Source organism: Euphorbia lathyris, chromosome 7 (genome assembly GCF_963576675.1).
Source record: "Euphorbia lathyris chromosome 7, ddEupLath1.1, whole genome shotgun sequence".
NCBI classification, from domain to species: Eukaryota; Viridiplantae; Streptophyta; class Magnoliopsida; order Malpighiales; family Euphorbiaceae; genus Euphorbia; species Euphorbia lathyris.
In genome coordinates, this window is record NC_088916.1 from 103,806 (window position 1) to 124,972 (window position 21,167).

A 21,167-nucleotide genomic window follows, 5' to 3' on the forward strand; every position below is an offset into this window, starting at 1 on the left:
TTTAAGTGTCAAAATATCACCCGTGTTAATGGAAAATGGTTTTATAAATTCTTCATCCAAATGGAATAAAATTTTACCACTTAAAATAGTAATTTTATTTTATCTCTTGTTTTTGCATGACAAGAGGGGATTTTTTCGAGAGAAGAAGAGATGCTCTTTCTAGATAGATAGCACTTTCAAAATGGACCCAGCATTGGATAAAATCACTATTTAGTCCTTTATTTATCTCAAATTTTATTATTTGGTTCCTAATCTATTATTTAGTCATATTTAACAATTAATCTATTGTAATTGGTGAAATTTCATCTAATTTGAATAGAGACTTGACATAAACGTTATTCCATGACGCTCGATAATATTTTGATACATAAACTTAATAAATTTTAGTTTAGAGATTTATTTTGTACTTCTATTCTTAATCTAATTAACTATTTCTACGCAATAAAATTTAGGAATAAGATGCAAAAATATCCTCATTATTGATAATCAATAGCAATATTACTCTTAATGTTCAAAGTAATGCAATTTTACTTCTAAAGTTGGCAGCAAAGATCAAGTTTACCGATAACATTGGTAAGTTGAATAAATTTGAGAAATAATTCTTCAAACTGTCTTCTAAATCTTGAATCTTGTTATTTACATTTTATATGCATGTTATTTTATCATTCATTATTAACAGATCACCAACATATAAATATACATGAATTTTTTTATAAAAAGATGGTACTTTATTTTGTACAAATTAGATAATAAAAAATCCGAACATCTTACTGAATTTAAATTTATTGCTCTCCAATTCTATTATTAAATATAAAAAAATATAAAAAAATTTATAGCACCAAAATTGGTGGAAAATAATGAAAAAAATATTTATGTTTTATAATAATGTTTAAAATTGACCCAACCAGTTAATATTGAGGTAAAATTGTTTTTGGTTGCCAATATTATGGGTAAACTTGCATCATTTTAGACGTTAGAGGTAAAATTGCTCTTGTCTATTAACGTTATGGGTATTTTTGCACCATATCTTTAAAATTTATGAGGCAAATAAACTTTAAGATATACCACGTGTCAAAATATCATCATATGTCAATGAGATAATGATTTTATAAAGTCTGCATCAATGAAATTTCATCAATTGAGAAAGATCGGAGACCAAATATGAATAAATAATAAATTAAGGGCTAAATGATAAAATTTTAGATAGTTAAAAAGAAAAGTTGTGGTTTAAGCCCCCAACATATATGATATGGCTGAAGAACAACCGACAAGATAAGGTTTCACTCTTCCAAAAAATTTTGGCTTAATAGACATCTAGCTCCCTAAACTTGTAATTTTTTCTCATCTGACCCCCTCAACTTAGGGGACAAGCTCTCAACCCCTTCAACTCTCTAAAAACATCACATATGGCACCTTAACGCCTACGCGGTTCTGACATGGAATAAGTTGGGATTGCACTCATTATAAGGCGCGTGAAGGTTGGCTTTAGAAACTTAAATGGTAAAAAAATCCCCTTTCTTATTAAATCCCTTACGTTCTTCTCCTCAGAAATCCTTCCTTCCTCTTTTCCGATTCCTTCGATTCACCTCTTTTCTGTCTCCGACCGGTCTTCGATTCAAGTTCAACAGTAAGTATTCATCTCTTTTATTCCTCATCTACCTTCTTCTTTTTATTCTTCTCCTTCTTCTTTTTGTTTGCCTCTTTCTTCTTCTGAGATAAATTTTTTTTTTGTCAATTAGGTTAGGGCTTGTGTTGTTCTTGAAACCGATTTCATGGTGGGTACTCATGAATCATGTTTTTGTGGTGAATATGTTGAACGTTTTCATGGAAACCTGCAAATCAAGGAAGAAAATTCTACGGATGCCCAAATTATGGGGTAATTTACTGGATTTTTTATATATATTTTTACCTAGGTTGATTGAAATTCGCAATTAACGGTTAAAATGTTCAATTGCAGACACAAAAATAATGTTCAATGGAGAAATCAATCGTTCTTAGGGCAAAGGGTATGCATAAGGGTAATTTTTTCATTTTATATTTTTCCTGACATGGAAAAATTTAATGAAAAATGACATGTGGCATTAGTGTAGTCAACAGTCAAACGCGTTTTCTACACGGGTTAATATTTTGACCGGACATAGGGGTGTAAGAGGCTGTATGTGATGTTTTTGGAGAGTTGAGGGGGTTGAGAGGTTGTTCCCTAAGTTGAGGAGGTCAGGTGAAAAAAATTACAAGTTTAGGGGGCTGGGTGTCTATTAAGCCAATTTTTTTGAATAAATTGTCAAAATGATCCATTAAATTGGCAATTATAGTTCGTTTAGTCTAAATCAAAATTTATGTATCAATTTAATCTTAAAATTGGCAATAATTGGCAAATTACATCAAATTTAACAAATTTTTAAGCATGAAAATTGATTGAATATGAACTAATTTATCAAAATATTGCAATATCTAGAACTGAATTAATACTTAAACTTTAAAGTTTTGATTTGAACTAAACTGATTATATAATTTCAAGGGCGATTTTCATATATTCACCCTTTTATTTGTGCTAAGATAAAGAGTAAAAATATCATTAACGTTGACCGTTATAAGCAATTTTACTTTTAATGTTTAAAATTATGCAATATTATTCCTAATATTAGCAATCAGGAGTAATTTTACCTCTAACATTGGTAGCTAGGAGTAATTTTACCTCTAACATTGGCAAGTGATCAATTTGAGAAATAATTTATTAAATTATCTTTTCAGTCATAAATCTTGTCATCTATACTTTTTATGTGCGTCATTTTTATCAATTGTTAGTGTCAGATCATAAATATAAAAAAAAATTATATTTTTTTTTTTGCATGAGTTTGATTAAAAAATCCAAATATTTCGCCGGGTTGAAAAATATTAATCGTCAATTCTATTATTAAAATATAAAAATATTGATTTTTTTTAGAACCAACTGATGTAGAATAAGAAACAAAATATTTGTCAACGTTAGGGGTAAAATGTTAATTTTTTATAGTTTGTCCGATTTTTCAGTTCGAGGCTCATCAGGTACCTTTTAGGTGGATCATCTTTCAATTAAAGCTTTATACGTATAATAAGACTAGAACTCAAGATCTAGTTTAAGCGACTTGAGACCCTTAGCCACTCAAATTAACCTTAATTGGTTAATAATCAACCAATAAGTTGAAACAATGGTTAGAATTAACCAGTTATGTGGTGCATATATATATATATATGTCAGCATATTAAATATAACTTCAAAAAGTAAAGGTTAAATGTAAAAATCCCTTAACATTTTGGATCATGACCAATTTTATTACTAACATTTAAAATGATGTAATTTTACTCCTAACGTTGGTAGCCAAATACAATTTTACCCCTAACATTGATAATTTGGGTCAATTTTACCCATATTATAAAACACAAATATTTTTGTTTCTTATTCTGCACCAATTGCATGTCAATTCGTTCTAAAAAAAGATTTCATGTTTTTTATAATTTAAAAATAGAATTGGAGATTAATATTTAAATTCAGTGAATTTTTTGAATTTTTTTGCTCAATTTGTACAAAAGACAGTATATTTTTATTTACTGTTTTCACATCCCAACATATGTTTGTGATTTGTTACTGATAAAATGACGCACATGGGAAGTGTAGATTACAAGATTCATGACCGAAAAGACAGTCTGATGAATTATTTCTCAAATTGACTCAATTTATCAATGTTAGGGATAAAAGTACTATTGGCTTCCGATATTATGGGTAAAATTGCACAATTTTAGATGTTAGGGATAAAATTGCTTCTGATTCAAAACGTTAGGGGTATTTTTGCAACTTAAAAAAGGTGCCCGCTATGGTTGCTTTGTTTTTTACAAAGTACCGTTACTTGGTGTGGTTTTCACAATTGGATGATGGAGCATAAAATTCATCCAATGGTGAAAATGAGCACCAAGTAACGGTACTTTGTAAAAAAACAAAGTAACCATAGCGGACACCGTTAAAGTGAAAAATGCATTGCAAAATATGCGGAAAAAACTGAATTTTTAATATTTCGTCCGTCTTTTTATACGATGTTTTAGACTTTTTTTTAATTTTTATATATCGTTTTATATTACCAATACGTTTTTTTATTAAAACTGTCCATGGATCGGGCTGAACTGGGCCTATCGGGTTTTTATGAAAAATGTTCAGTCTAAACCCAACTCAACCTACTATTAATTTAGATGTGCTTGGGCCGGACTGGGCTCGGGTTTAAAAATCAAATCTCAAACCCAACCCATATTAGCCCACCTAAATATATATATATATATAATTATTTTATTTTTTTGGTAGGAACAGGAAAGAAAACAAACAGAAAAAAAACCTAACCTGGGATTAGCCTAGGGAAGCTGACCCCCACCATATCTTTCAAAAGAAAAGAAGAAAGATAATCAGGAGGATAAGAGAAGGTTGTGACGCCCAACATCCTTTCGTGGCCAGCAACCGCCAAACGATCCGCAACCCGGTTCTGCTCTCTAAAGACATGGCTGAAGTTGATGTACTCAAAGGAAGAACAAAACCTTCTAATACCTTTGATTAAATTTTGGCTATTTAAACAAATAGCTTTATTATCAGAGATCATATTGATAGTTTCGAGGTTGTCAGATCCAACAAGCGATTTCTTCAAACCCAGACTTTTGGCAAGTCTAAGGCCAGAAAAAATCCCCCAAAGCTCAACCGAAAAGGACGAACCCAGACCCAGATTCTGAGAGAACCCAAACACCCAAGCACCACCATCATCCCTCAGAACACCTCCTGCAGCAATTTTACCGTCCTTAAGGCAAGAACCATCCGTATTTAAATTCATCATCCCTACCCTATGCCTACACCAGCCCAAGAGGTGGACAGTCTTCTTCTGGGTAGACCTAGCAAGGGAATCTCCTTTGAAGCTATTAGTAATATTATATAAATTTTTTTAGAGAAGAACTCAACCAAATTGGGAATAAAAACAGTTTTCCTTCCAAAAATCTCCTCATTCCTCAAATTCCAAATCTGATGATAGACAATAGCAAAGAAGATATCACCATGCTCCAGGTCAGCCAACAACTTCCCACTTACTCCATCAACAAACCAGTCAAGATCAGAGTGGTCCAAGAAAATAGAAAGCAGGTGGTGAGGGAGAACTTTCTTCCACACCTCTTTACTCCTAAGACAATCCCTAAGAGCATGGCAAATTGATTCAATATGCCCTCTGCATCTGCTACAAGCCCCCGAATCCACCAAATGCCGTCTATTCCTTTCCGAATTAGTAAGCAACCTACCCTTAACACTAAGCCACAGAAAGCTCCTAATGCGGTCGGTCTGGCCTGGCCCATGTTATTTTTATTAATTCCAAGCCCGCCTAAAATAGGCGGTTTTAGCGGGCCTGAGTCTATGAACAATTTTTATTGTCCAACTCCGGTCCAAGAGACACGGGTCTAGATGGGCCGGACAGGTATCCAGACCCGTGGACATGTCTACTTTTGATAATGCTTTCTCTAATTTTATCCTAAATAGGGTAAGAGAGAAGTTTAAATATTAATGCCAACAATTTTAATTAAAATTAAAAAGAGAGAGCAAATGTAAATTATAGTTATTTTAGTAGTTTCATTAATATTGCATTGATTTTAATGAAAAACCTTAAACAACATATAACAAAAACGGAGGAAGTTGCATATTAATGCTTTAAACAATGCTAAAATATAGGCAGTATACGTGGAAAAATGCGGTAATGAAATACTCCCTCGATTTTAAAATAATGATCACATTTCACCAAATTGCACATATCAAGAAAATGATTAATTTATATTAAATATTTAAAAAAATTGACTGAAATATCCTTATTTATACTCAATATAAGATAAGAGAAGGATGGATTAATTAGTGTCAAACTCATTGATAGGGTAAAATAGAAAAAAAAACTATCATACAAACTAAACCTGATAAATAATATGAAATAAAATTCGTGACAATTATTTTGAAATGGAGGGAGTAGAAAAATACATAATATATGTGCATTTTAATATGTGGTGATTAAGAGACTTGTAACCGGCCCTACCGCTGAAAACCCCTAGACATACTCGTATACATAGATGAAACACACAAAATACATATATCATATGCGGTGCAAATTACATGTATTATACGTAGATAAAACGTGTGAAGCACACCTAATTTACGTGGAGAAAAAGTGCCAAATATACATAATATATACTAAAAATGTGCAAAATACACCTCGCTAAATTCACTTATGTATACACATTTTATATGCGCAAAAAACTCAAATAATTCATGTTCTAAGCACGGAAAAAACACGAAGTTTCCTAAACAGTGAAATGCGAAGTCAAAATGGATGCGTAACGCGAAAAAGGTTCATCGAAATGTATGAACTAAAATATTTATAAAAATGTCAAGAAAATGAAAAATAATTCAGAAATTTCAACCATCGAAAATAATTACAAAATGTCACAAATTGGTGCAGAATTATTGCGAAAATGATAAAATTATTACAAACATGTCACTAATATCTCTAAGCATTTCTGATGGGCTTGTATTTTTGAAGCCCAAACCCGAAAAAACCTTGCCCTAAATAGCCTATTGAAAAGCCCAAACCACTAAAATTCTAGTGCTTTCTACGTAAAAAAATCATAATTATTTACAAAATTAGGGCCGGCCCCGGGCCCTGATTTTTGGGGCGCAGGCCCAGAGCCCATAAGTTTTAGGGGCCCCAAAAATAAATTTTTCATTTAGTGTATATATATTAAAAAAAAAAAAAACACGATCTCCTGCGCTGCGTCACCTTCCTTTTCATTCAGCGATTGTCTTCCACGAACTCTGTGCGTCTTCTTCCGCGATCTCCTCTTGGGTTGCGTCTTGGTCTTGGTCTTCTTCCTCCTTCCTTCGTGCGTTGCTGCTGCTCCCTCCTGGCACCACCTGCGTTGCTTTGCTGCTCCCTCTTCCTGGTAAGTAATATACTAATATTATATGAATTTATTTTGCTGCTGTTTATATTTTTTTTATTTTGTTCTTTTATTTTTTTTGGATAAGTTTAATAATGTTTTTGCTGTTTGTTTGTTTACATAATTTTGTTCAAGTTTTAATGATTTGATTTTGCTGTTTGATTTTGTTCGATAAGTTTGATGTTTGATTTTGCTGTTTACAAAATTTAGTTCAAGTTTTAATAATTTTGTTGTTTTTATTTTTTGATTTTGCTGTTTGATTTTGTTAGATAAGTTTGATGTTTAATTTTGCTATTTACATAGTTTAGTTCAAGTTTTAATGATTTTGTTGTTTATATTTTTTGATTTTCCTCAGGTAGGAACATCATCACTGATTCACTGAATACTGATTAGCAAGTGACAAGTTATTAAAGTTTAGAAGAATCTGAGGGAACGTCTTATTATCAAGGTGTTATCTTTCTTTTTATATTTTATTTGAATTGTTCTTGTTCTTAAATCATAAAATGTTTTCTAAAAATCATTTGTCCGGAAGTGAAAAAAGAAAAAAGAGAAAATGGTTAGATGTCTTAGTAAAATCACAACAATGTCTCAATGTCTGTAGCATCAGCTGAACGAAGTTTTTCAAATCTAAAGTTAATAAAAACTTATTTGAGGTCATCAATGTCTCAAGAAAGGTTGAGTGGTTTAGCAATTTTGTCTATTGAGAAAGAAATTTTAGGAACTATGGATGCTGATATTATCATTAATGATTTTGCCTCTCGTAATGCTCGGAGAAGTAAACTTTTTTAATTATTTGCATACTTTGTTTTGTAGGCAATTAAAGATGATATTCAAGGTTGGAAAAGAGTTAGAAATTGAAGAATATCAACATAGAGTCCGTTCTTTAGTGGTTTAGAATATTTTGAAGTTGTATTTTTAACAATATTGATTTTGTTTAGCACATTTTAAAATTACAACAGGTGTTTGGGGGTTGTTAGGGGTGCCAACCTAGTTGGGATGTCCGACAACCTCTATTTCAACTTTTAAAGAAATTTTATTTTTAGAAATTTGGTATTAAAGAGGCCAATTTTATTCTCTCACCCCGGGCCTACAGAAGGTCAGGAACGGCCTTGTACAAAATTATAACTAAATTATATTACAAAAATTAATTCTCGAGATGTCAATATATATATATTAAATAAAATATATTTTTATATCCTAATTTATAAATTAAATCCTAAACTTTAAAAAATATATTTACATTTCTAATGATTTATTTAGTTTTATATAATTTAAATTATTACTTAATATAATTATAGATAATGCTTTAAAACTAAATTTGTGTGTAAATTTGACGTTCTCATCATCCTAACTCGTTTCGAATTTCTGAATTTCTCTTATCCTTAACGTGAACTATTTTTTTTATAAGCTCTATTCTTTTTATTTTTCCATACGCTTTTAATTTTTATTTTTATATAGAGTAAAAACTATATTTAATAAAACTTGTATTTCTATTTCCTAAAGTACATTGAAATGACATACATATTATACAGTAAAACACCTATATAAGAATACTCTATATAGGAATAACCTCTATTTTGTTATAAAAAAAACTCGGTCCCAACTTGGGCCAGTTATAAATAGGAATAACCTCCCAAACGTTATTTGTTATACACTTTTCAAGTCTCACCTTTAGAAATTATGCCTCCATATAGTAATAATTATATATTTATATGTATATATTAAGAATTCAAACTAAATCATAAAATATTTAAAAAAACTATTGAAATTATTTACGAGTTGGAAACCCAAACTACAACTTGAAATTATAAATATTTAGTATTCTCATTGATGTTTATAATTTTTCCATAAAACTCTTTCAATTATCTATATATTGAAAACCTAAACTCTAAATTGAAATTCTAAATATTTAATTTATTTCATTAATGTCTATTGTTATACATTATATATAAACCATGTATGTCTATGATAATCTTAATCAATTTCAAGTGGTATTATTTAAAATTTAAAATTATATGTGTTGAAATTTTTTATTATACCAAACTCTATTTAGTAATAACCTCCCAATTGTTATACAAATAGTTCGATCACAAGTGTATTCCTATATAGAGGTTTTACAGTCTATAGAATTATAACTATTTTGCCTATTTTCTATTTTTCTTTTTATATAGAATTATAACTAAGTATACTGGTACCATGAACTATTATTTACATATATATTTTTTATAGATATATAATATTTATATATTTTATATTATAGAATATTTTTTCTTTCTCTATTTATTTTAGAATATCTTTTATAATTTATAAATTAGGTAAGAATAAATGGAGTAAATGGGCCGGGTCCATTTATGGCCCGTCCGTAACCTAATCAGTAAGAGTTAAGGTTAGACCTTTAGGTTTAACCTAGCTATAAGTTGTGGTGGCTAAACCTAAGAGACTAATCAATTAGAGACAGAGATTAGAATACTGCAAATAGGCAATTTCTCTGCTCCTCTTCTCCAAAGCCATCGCCCCCATTATGTCCTCGGTGTGCGTTCTTAGTTCGTGGAACAACGGTGATTGATCTTGTGGTATAGTAGTCTCCTAGATCGGTGATACAGAGCTAAGGTTAATTTCTTTTGATGGTATTCAATGGATCTATGCTACAAGCGGTAAGGCTAAATTTGTTGTTTTGCGGGTTCATTACCCGTCCCTTTGAGGTTCAAGATAATATGTATTATGGTTGTATTAGAGCATTCATTGGTATCAGAACCCTTTAGCTCTGTGTTTCATCTGTTAGGAATCATTAATGCATGTTTAGAGATTCTTTTGATTGGTTTGATTGAATATATGCATGCTTGGTGTCGAGTCGTGTCTCAAATATATGTATTTTGTGAGTCATGGGATGATTTTAGGCTGCTAAAATTCAATATGTGGCTACTAGAAAATTCTAGCGCCTGTTTGTACTATTTTTCTAATTTTCAGTCGTCAAAACCCAAAACCGAACACACCATTGAACTCAGAGACCCCAAAACCCCCCCATCGCCTTAAGTTTCATAATCGCCAGACTCCGATAAGGCGGCGTGTGGCCTGAACGCGCCGTCAGCCACCGCCCACACATGCGGCATGACATGGGCAGAGAATTTGGTGAGAGAGGGTCAAGACGAACCCCTCTCACCTTACAATTTAAAAGGATATAAGTCTTACGCCTCATATCCTTTTCCATGTATAGATATGCTTATTGATTCTACTGTAAGTTTCAATATCTATTCACTTCTAGATGCGGCGGCATGATATCATCAAATCCCAAGACGGTCAATATTAATTTACAACACAAAAGGGAGTAGCCATCCTCTAACAAGACAGTCAAGAACATAGAGAAACAATCGTTAATAGGTGCATTTGTAAGAACTGGCCAAAGGGCAAGCCAACCGTTATGAGCTTGCATAACCTCGTTAATAGTCCCTCATTTACCAAAAAAAAATCCCTAAAATATACCAAAATTAAAATATCATCCAACAACTTATCAGGAAACGACAAAGTACAACGCTTTTTGAAACCAATTCTTTCTCATCCTAAAGAACGGTTATACAAGTGTAACTTTATCATGTGGAACCATGAAAGCTTGAACCTGCTCTCAAAATGATAGAATATGCATCATTTTCTTAGTTGAATATAGCTAAATTGATGTCAAGGATCCAATTGTTGCCACTATCACTCCCGATTCCAAGGATCACATGCCAATCGGTCTTAACAGGTATCTGATCTCACTTCATCCTATTAAACATATTTGTACAAATCTGTATACACAAAAGATTTGAATTCAATTAAACATGTTTGTGCACATGATTTGTATACACAAAAGATTTGAATTCAATTAAACATACTGGTACAGAAGAAAATAAAAATAACATATTCATTATTGTGATTTGAATTCACTAAAATATCTTCATTCCCCAAAAATAATAACTCAAATGGTCGAAATATGCATAGAAAAAGAATTCATGACATTAGAACAAATCATTAAAATTCCAAAGCAACCCTATAGTAAATTGATAGTATGTTAACCATTTCTATTTTACCCTTCAATCTCTAATCTTGGAAATTTTGAGAATAAATATTAAATAATGGAAACTACTTTCAACCGCAACTGCATAGATTTGGACTTGGCTCAACTCATGCAAGAGTCACCCATGTGGTTAGTGAGTCTTCAAGGTATCTCTGATTCTACTATCTTCTTAGACAATCTTCTTTTTTCTCTTTTTCTTCTTATTTATCTTTGATACATATAGGTCCTGTCAATGGAGAAAGATTATGTTGGGAAGTGAAGATGAAAGGCCCCAACCCCCATACGAAGGAGGCTTTTTTGAACTTCATTTCTGTTTCTCTCTTGAATACCCCTTCAGACCTCCAATTGTAATAACAAAAAAATAAATTAGATTACGCTTATTAAGACTTTAATAGTATATTATCATATAATACCATATATATAATGATCAATTTATTCTTATTCTCAGTTATCGTTCATGACTAAGATTTATCACCCAAATGCTAGTCCTACATGGTTGATCTCTCTTCCCAAACTCGTTTCTCACCTGCCTATCCCATTGCCACAGTTAAATTTGCCACTATTTTTTATCTATTTCTTTTCTAGATAATTATCTATGTTTACTTCTAATTTATTTATACATTTGTTAGCTGTTGTGGCATATATATGACATGATGATAGAGCCCCGCATTGAGGATCTATTTCCAAGGCAAAAATAAGTGGATGAGCTATACAGTAGCAACAGGAAAGAATATGATGCCACTGCGAGGAGATGAAGGGATGAGCATGTAATAAGACATGATCTTTATTTGATATGCAAGAGGGAAAGTAGTAAACAGGTCCATAAAACTAAATTTACAACACAGAAGGGACTAGCCATCCTCTAAATTAATCTAAATGACTAAACATGCATATTTTACAACAAAGAAAACTCAAACCCATAACACACATATAATATATATATATATATATATATATATATATATATAACAGGACAGAATAAGATAACATACATAAAAAGGAGTAGCCATCCTCTAAATTAATCTTGACCGTCTTGTTACAGTCTGCACTCATTCTGTTATGTGTTTAGTTTAAATTTGTTTGGTTAAATTAATTTAAATAAACATATACGACTAGCCGCAGTAAGAACCTAATGGGTCACACACAGAAATAAGACCAAAGGACATAATGGTAATTTTGAGAATGGGGACTAGCATGGGCCGAAAATTATAATGGAGAAATTAAATTGGATTAATTTATTTATTGGGAAAATTACAAAAATAAACCTTGTAGTTTGGCCCATTTTCGAAGTGCACCCCTGTGGTTTAAAAGTTTACAAGTTGGTGCCTTGAACTTCATTCCGTTAGCAAAGAGGGGTAAATCAGGGAAACGCCGTTAGAAGTGATGAGCTGGCAAAAAAGTCACGTGACATGACGAGGGCACTTTCGGAAGACAAAATTTAGAGTGGTAAATGAAAAGTCTTTAATTCCTCTTACCTTTTTCGTATTAACTGTCATCCCTAACCTTTTCATAAGCTGAAACCTTTCATCTTCAAGCTTCCATCACATTTAAACGATCAAACGCATTTGAAAAAGGCAATTCTTTCAAACTCCACATCGCAGACGAACCATCTTTACGAAGAAGAACATGGTGGTTGTGTAAGAAAAGCGTGGATTGTTTTGCTACTGGTTCAAACGCATACTCTGTTTTACAAGGTTCGAACGCATACTCTGTTTATTTTTTATTCTTTGTACTTGTAGTGATTGTTTTGCATGTTCGGTGTTATAGATACAAATGGGTTTCAAAAGGGGGGAAATGGGTTTTGCAGGGTGATAAAATGGGTTGTGTACAGTGATTAAGTGGGTTACGTAATGTAAAATTATTGTCGTTTGAACTCCTTTTGCTAAGTTGTTTTTAACCATCGATTGAACCTGTATTAGCCGTTTCAATGGATTAATCGCTTTTTTTTTGTTTATGGTTTCAATCGCGATGTTGTCTTGTTTATCGTTTACCGCGATTATCGTTTCTATACTGTTGCTTAATCGATTGAACCTGTGTTTATCATTTCAATACGTTTGATTATCGTTTCATACTTTTATTTATAGTATAGCCTGTTTATCGTTTACCATGTTTAATGTCTTGTTGGATGAGTGCTTATTTGTTTTAAGCCAATGGTCATTCTGTTTTGGACAATTGCTGTTTAATGTTAGTTTATGTTTGTATAGTTTATGATGCTCTATTTGGATATGTTTACTCATTTTGACCAACTGCTTGTTTGCCTGTTACTGAGTAATGTGTACTCATATTGGACAATTGGTTATTGCTAAGTATTGGACAATTGCTTGTTGGACGGTTAATATTGTACTCATATGGACAATTGGTTAATGTTTACTCTTGTTGGACGGTTGCTTATTACTGAGTATTGATGTTTACTCTGTCTATTGATGATTTATAGTTGGATATCTGTTGCTTTGTTAGTCTTGGTTAATGTTGGTCTTGGTTAATCTCTTTATGGATAATTGCAATTGTGGTTTAAAAATCATGTTTATTTCGTATAGGTGGTGATAATGTTTGAGTATGTCAAGTTAATCATACATCATGGAGGTACATGGGACATTACAGAGGATGATATGGTCTACAATGGGGGTAGTATCAAGATAATAGAGGAGACGAACGTGGACTACTTATCATTATTTGAACTACAAGCTATTGGGTTTGAGCTGGGTTATGCAAATTGCTGTCAGATATGGTTTAAGATATGGGGACTGCGAGGTGAGATAGCGTATGAGGAAATAACATCGGACAAAGACATATTCAACATGTTTGATTACAATAAGCCGCTTAAGACGTATGATCTGTTCTACCAAGAAGTAGTGCCTATTGCAGTTGTCAATGAAAACCAACCAGCCCCACATCCAAACTATTCAGAGGCACAACATGTTGAGCCGCAAGCACCAATCCATCCAGAGCCACAACCCCAAGAAGCACAATCACCTATGCAAACTGAGCCACAAACACCAATCCATCCAGAGCCACAACCCCAAGAAGCACAATCACCCCCACCTATGCAAACTGAACCATACTCACCTATGCCTTTTGAAACTGAGCCACAATCACCTATGCAAAATGAGCCACAAACACCAATCCATCCAGAGCCACAACCCCAAGAAGCACAATCACCCCCACCTATGCAAACTGAACCACACTCACCTATGCAAACTGAGCCACAATCACCATTTCATCAACAGACACAAACTGAACCACAAACACCAATTGGGTCTCAGCAATCACCACTACCTTCTGATGATCCACATGAAGATCCATCTGATCAATCAAACAATGATGCTAGCACTAGGGAAGATGATTCCGATGATGCCGACTATGACTACACTAGGGATGAGGTTGATAGTGACACCACTGATGTTGAATTGGAATTGAGTGAAGAGTTTGTGTATCTAGAGGGGAGTGATGATGACATATTCCAAAACTACACAAGAAATGTTGATGGAGCAGAGGGAGATCGACAAGAAGGTGAAAGTCAAACTGGAGCTGAACCTGCCCTGAATGAACAAGACTTTGAAGAATTCAATGAGAGCCTGTGTGATGAAGATGACTTGAACAGCTTGAGTGAGTCTTCTGATGATGGTAACCCTAAATTTGAAGAATTTAATGAAGTCACAGGGATGGCAGATCCTAAGTTGTCTTTGGGTATGAGGTTCTCGAACGTGTATGTGTATAGGAAGGCACTGAAGGAGTGGGCAGTGAAGCAAGGATTTGATTATAAGTTGAGCAGGAATACTAAAACAACTGTGACTGCCATATGCAAGCAGAAATGTGGTTTTAAGGTACATGCATCTTCAATGAGAAGGACAAGGGCATTCCAGATAAAAACTTTCAAGCCAAAACACGAGTGTCCAAGGGACAATGTTAATCGATTGGTTGGGTCAGCTTACATTGCTGAAAAGTATAGGTCAGATTTGCGGGAAAATAAAGACTGGAGCGTGGAGGCAATGCAGATGAAGATCCAGAGGGAGTTAGGAACTGAAGTTAAACCTTCTAAATGCTATAGGGCAAGGAGAAGGGCCGCAAAACACTTTGAAGGTGACCTTACATTGCAGTATAAGCGGTTGTATGATTACGCGGAAATGATCAAGGTATCAAATCCTGGAAGCTTGATCAAAATTCAGACAGAGCTGCAGTTTTTGGAACACACAGGTGAAGCAAGTGCATCAAATGCTATACCTAGGGAGATTGTTGTTTTTCAGTACATGTATGTGCGGTTTACAGCTCAAAAACAAGGGTATTTTGCTGGAATGAGGCCATTAATTGGTCTGGATGGATGCTTTCTCAAATCACCAATGGGTGGCCAACTGTTATGTGCTGTTGCTAGAGATGGTAATGAGAACATATTCCCATTAGCACTTGGATGTGTGGACATAGAGTGCAAAGCCTCTTGGCAATGGTTTTTGGAATTATTGGTTTCTGATTTTGGTACGCCACATGAGACCAAATGGGTCTTCATGTCAGACCAGCAAAAGGTACATCCTTAAATTTGATTCACTATTGTAATTAATTAGATATGTGTGTTTATTGTCATTCATTGAATCTGATTACTTTTGTTTGTTTATTGTTTGGTCAATATTAGGGGTTGGTAGAGGCAATGAACACAGTCATGCCAGGTATAGAGCACAGGTTTTGTGTAAGGCATATGTGGGAGAACATGAAGTTGCAATTCAAAGGGACAGAATACAAGAATCTATTGTGGAGGGCAGCAGGCGCTGGTACTGAACGTTCATGGGAATTCCATATGCAAGCAATTAAAAACCTTGACGAGTCTGCTTACAATTGGGTTATGAAGCATGATCCAAAGACATGGGCACGATGTCATTTCTCTACTCACACGAAATCGGATGCGTTGCAGAATAACATATGTGAGTCATTCAATGCCTATATCAAGTTAGCTAGGAACTTACCTGTTCTTGCTATGTTTGAGTGGATAAGAAAAAGGATTATGAAGAGATACCATATTAAGTCAGAAGGGATGAAAAGGTACAAGGGGGATATTTGCCCTGCAATTCAAGAGCAATTGGAAAAGCTGAAGATTGATGCTAGGAACTGTTTCTGTACCGCAGCGGATCAAGATAAATACTCTGTGGATTGTTATGACACCACATCTGTTGTGGATTTGGGAGCTAGGACTTGTAGTTGTAGGTTGTGGCAATTGTCAGGAGTGCCTTGCAAGCATGCTATCTCTGCCATATACACTAACAGAGAGAAGCCTGAATCTTATGTTGATAGATACTTCTCCAAGGATGTGTACTTAGGAGTCCACAGTCATGTAATTAACCCTGTCCCTAGTCCTGAAGAGTGGGTGAGGACTGAATTACCAGACATACATCCATGGGTTGTTAAAAAACCATCAGGGCATCCCAAGAAGAAGAGGAACAGGCAAGCAGATGAGCCACGCAACCCATTCAAAGTTACAAGGGCTGGTGGTAAAATTCTATGTGGTAGGTGCAAGATGGAAGGGCATAATTCTAGGGGATGCAAGGCAGCCATTACCGGAGAGACAGCTTGGCAAAGACGAATCCGAAAAGAGAGAAATAAACGTTTGGGTAATACCGGAGAGGTACGTGCATATAAATGTGTTTGTATGGTTTATATGAAGTTGAAATTGTTGAATGCTTGTGTGGCTTGTATGAAGTTGCAAATGGTTGATGATTTAATTGGGTAAATTATAAGTTGATTGTTTATGTGGATTAAATGGTGAATGTATGAGTTGATTGCTTATGTTGTTTACATGTATATTTACAAGGTATCTCCATTAAGGAGGAGAGGCAGACCTAGGAGGAACCAAACTACAACTGGCCAATCTTCACATGCAGGGCAATCTTCACAGCCAATTCAAACTGCAATAGGCCAAACTTCCCAGCCAGCTCCAACTGCAACGGGACAGGCTTCCCAGCCAGCTCAAACTGTAACAGGGCAGGCTTCCCAGCCAGCTCAAACTGCAACAGGGCAGGCTTCCCAGCCAGCTCCAACTGCAACAGGGCAGGCTTCCCAGCTAGCTCAAACTGCAACAGGGCAGGCTTCCCAGCCAGCTCCAACTACAACAGGGCATGCTTCCCAGCCAGCTCTAAGCGCAATGCAGTCTTCACAGCCAGCACGTACCATAAGGCATTCCTCACAACCAACTCCTACAACAAGTGTGTTCAGAAACTCCAGAAGGGCAAGTGAATTACTAGGCATTGCCAATGTTAGCGGACAGAAGAAACGGAAGACCAAGAATAATTAGAATGTTTTGTTAGATTTTGTAGCTACTTTCTAGCTATTTTGGTTCCAATGTGGACAGTTTTTTGTTTTGTAACCCAAATGCATACTTTGCTATGTTTGGCATGCTTGAATTGTGGGAAAGTCACATGTATTGCGTGGTACCCGTTTTTTTATGTTGAACAGTTGTGTTGAAGTAATGCAAATGGTCATTTCGTATCTTAATTGTGCTGGATATTTGCTCTGTTTTTGGACGAAGCTATGCACAAAGCTACTTGTCCGAATTGTAATTACACAAACCTATACACAAAGCATCTAAATTGCACAACAATATACACAAAGCCATTAGTCACAAATATAATTGCACAAAAATAAACCTATGCACAAAGCCATTACTCTCAAATGTAATTGCACAACTGCTTGATACCATGATCACAAGCTGGACATTAACCATTACCACTAAAGCCATTAGTCACAAAAATAAACCTATGCACAACTGCTTGATACCATGATCACAAGCTGGGAATTAACCATTACCACTAAAGCCAATAGTCACAAATGTAATTGCACAAAGCTGAATCATAAATATTACAAAAATTCAGATTCAAAACAAATTCAGATTGTTTAACACCCTAAACTTTTAGTCTGGCAACTTCTTTATCACCTCTACCCTTTCAATATTAACACCCAACACAATTGCTATTACAAAAATTGCTAAAATGAAATATCCACTAAACTTCAGGCTGTTAACTACATCAAATTTTCTTTTCCTGGTAAACTCCAACTTTAGTGCCTCTGTTTCCTCCATCTTCGTCTGCAGCTCTAACTCCATTTTGTGATTTAGAACCTTACATCTATTGAGTTCCACCTCCATCTCCGCCACCCTTGCATAAGCTTCTTCCATCTGTTCCTCACAGTCCTTTATTTTTTGCTTCATCTGCTGAATAACCTCCCTCCCTCTGTCACATATTGGATGATCTAACCATACGAAATAATCACATTTCGCTTGTTCTCTATATCTGCCACAACCAACAAATCTTCGACCAAAATTAGCATTAGTTGAAGCAGTTCGAACAGGGGATATCAAGCCACATCGACATTTCATTAAATTCTCAGTGTCTGTTCTGCTACCCAAAGACGAGTCAACACTTGAAGCCATTGCAGACTATCGATTACACGCACCAATTCAAAGACTGTAGCAATCGTAACCCAGAAGAAGTTGAGAAAAAATCACCAAGCAGTTAAATTAGGGTTGAGAAGAAATTACGAAGCAGTTAAATTAGGGTTTAGCAGACATACCAGTTCGTCCCACCTTCGCCAGATGATTTCAGCAGTAGAATCGACTCTGTTGTTTCGTGCTTTTTGCTTTTCAATTTAGGGATTTCACAGACTTGGATTTAGGGATTCGATTTTCATCAATTGGGGGTTTATTATTTGTAATCTCGTGTATTTATAAGAGTTACCCATATTTTGTCTTCCAAAAATGCCCCCAGCAGTCACATGCCTTTTTTTTGCCAGCTCATCACTTCTAACAGCGTTTCCCTGATTTACCCCTCTTTGCTAACGGAATGAAGTTCAAGGCACCAACTTGCAAACTTTTAAACCACAGGGGTGCATTTCGAAAATGGCCAAACCACAAGATTTATTTTTGTACTTTTCCCTTATTTATTTAGACAATTATAATTAGATTATATTTGTGGTTAGAATAATTAGATAGTATAATGTGATTATATATCTAAATTATTATCCTAACTTAATTAAGTATTCTAATGGGATTAGAATTATATTTATATTAGTTATAGATAATGTTAATAAATCCTTTTATTATCTAATTAGAAAACCTAATGTGATTAGAAATGTAATTAAACCTAATGGGATTAGGGTTAGGAAAATCAAAAGGCTATAAATACCCCTCCCTTATGGAATTCGGCCAACACTAATTCTAAGAGTAGGAAATTATTCTCGTCCCTCATTCGATAAATTACCTCTCATGTTCCATTCGTATCTTAGTTCGTGTGGATACCGTTAGAGGCAATCTACACTTGGTTGCTATTTGGTTTATTACTAACGTTTTTGTTTTGTTTTTGTTTATGCTCGTGATTGACGGTGATATCCTCGTGGGCACTTCATTTGCGATGGTAGATAGTTCGTCAACCAAGGTATATATGTTTAATCTCTCTTTATATGAAATAACGATTAACGGGTCTTGGAAAAAGGGAAATAGATAAAATTAATAAAATTTTATAATTTCGTTGTGCCTAGGCTTGTATATTTCCCTTCAGCTCCTTTGGGTTGGGCTCTATGTTAGTCAGAAGATTGCCCAAGGGATGATCTAATAGTAGTTTGGTGAGTTGACTCAGCTGAGTCTCCAAACCTTTACAAAAGTTCTTTGTGTTGGCTAGACGCCCCTCCATGCTAGATACTAGCTTGAGAAGTTTAACTTCCGTTTTTACCTCGTGTCTAGGCCTATGATGTTGCTGCCCCTAAAATGGATGGTGTGGGGGCTGCTGAGAATGGGATTGAGTATGTTATGGCAGTTGGAATCTGGGCGGTCCGGTATTCACCAGATTTTGAGTGTTGCTTCAAGCAAAAGTTAGGATGACTTATCCAGCCCGAATTATAAGTGTTGGAGTATGAGTTTTTCTGTTGTCTTATAAAGTTGGCAACCATATTAGCTTGATCTGTTATCAATATCCAATCAGTACTTGTGTGGCTCATATGGCACAAGTTACAGTCGACTGAGGTTGGTGGTTTTGGTGCGGCTATATGTTGCATTGCTTCCATCAACTGATTTATCTTTTGTGTTAAGGTGTCAATCTGTGGATTAGGAGGAGTCTCTACAGCAAACATACTCTTTCTTGCTATAGGTTTATCTGTCTTCCAATGAGCACTCTGTTCGGCTAGTTCTTTAACTAGCTCATAAGTAGGGGTGCACACCAAAATCCGGAAAACCGAAAAATCAAAAAACCAAACCAAAAATAAGGTTAACCGAAACCAATGGACTAGTGTACGATTTTTAATTTTAAAAATAGTGGTTAATGGTTACGGTTACAGTTTCTTTATTCCAAAAACTATGGTTAACCGAAACCGACCGAATATCAATTAAATATTAAAAAATATAAAAAGTACATTTTTTATATGGTTAAACAATTATTTAGTCCCTATATTTTTACATAACTCATTAACCTGTCCACTATTTAATTACAATGTCTCTAAATTTTTTCACTTTTAATGGTTTAGTCTTTCAATCAAATATTAACACTAAATGAGGTGAAAATATGTAAATAACTCTCAGTTTATTTATTATTGTCTCTCTAATTTTTTCTTTTATGTTTTTGGATATAGAAACAAAGATACGATTTTATTACTTGTCTTTCCAAAACTTTTTAGCCAGAAGTTTTATTAGGGGCAATTTTGCCTTTTAGAAATTTATTTTTATCCGTTTAATTGTTCTTTAACATATTTGTAGACGAAGATTTTATATAGGGACTAAACAATTTAATGGAATCAAAATTGAGGGATCATATAATTATTTTAAAAAAGTTTGGGACTAATTAGTGTATTATGTAAAACCATAAGGGTTAAATAATTAATGTATTGTGTAAAATGGCACGGGCATAATGCACGCACATCTCCCTCTCCGCAGTTAAATCAACCCACTATTGACCCGTCATCTCACTCATAATAAAAATTAGAATTCTTTTGTCATTTTTATTTTTATTTACTAATGGTTAAAAACCGAAATAAAAGGTTAACCGACTGAAATAATTGGTTAACCGATTAATGGTTAACCGAATTTAGTGGACTAGTGTATGGTTAGTGATTTTTAAAAACCGTTCAAATGGTTAATCGACCGAATTAACCTTAATGGACTGGTTAACCGACCACGTGC